We start from the raw sequence: 270 nt of genomic DNA, 5'->3' as shown, positions 1-270 counted from the left end.
TATGGTTCCTGATTAACTATGTTATTTACTGGTGATCACTTCTTCAATAAAATACAATATAGAAAAAAGTCATCTGACTTCCAACTAAGTAAAAGATAACTGTCAAATGCAAAACTTAGAGTGATTGCAAAACTGTAACATCTGCCTTAATTTACTTTTATTACTTATTATTTAATTACATTTTTGTCTGCTGGTTTTTTTATTGTTGTTGTATTGACTTCAAATCATTATGAGAGAGGGAGTAGGGATGTACCAACAAGAATATTCAAC

Source organism: Rhagoletis zephyria, unplaced genomic scaffold, assembly GCF_001687245.7.
Source record: "Rhagoletis zephyria isolate East Lansing unplaced genomic scaffold, Rhagoletis_zephyria_1.1 Rzeph_scaffold_01114, whole genome shotgun sequence".
NCBI classification, from domain to species: Eukaryota; Metazoa; Arthropoda; class Insecta; order Diptera; family Tephritidae; genus Rhagoletis; species Rhagoletis zephyria.
This window is presented reverse-complemented; position numbering follows the sequence as displayed.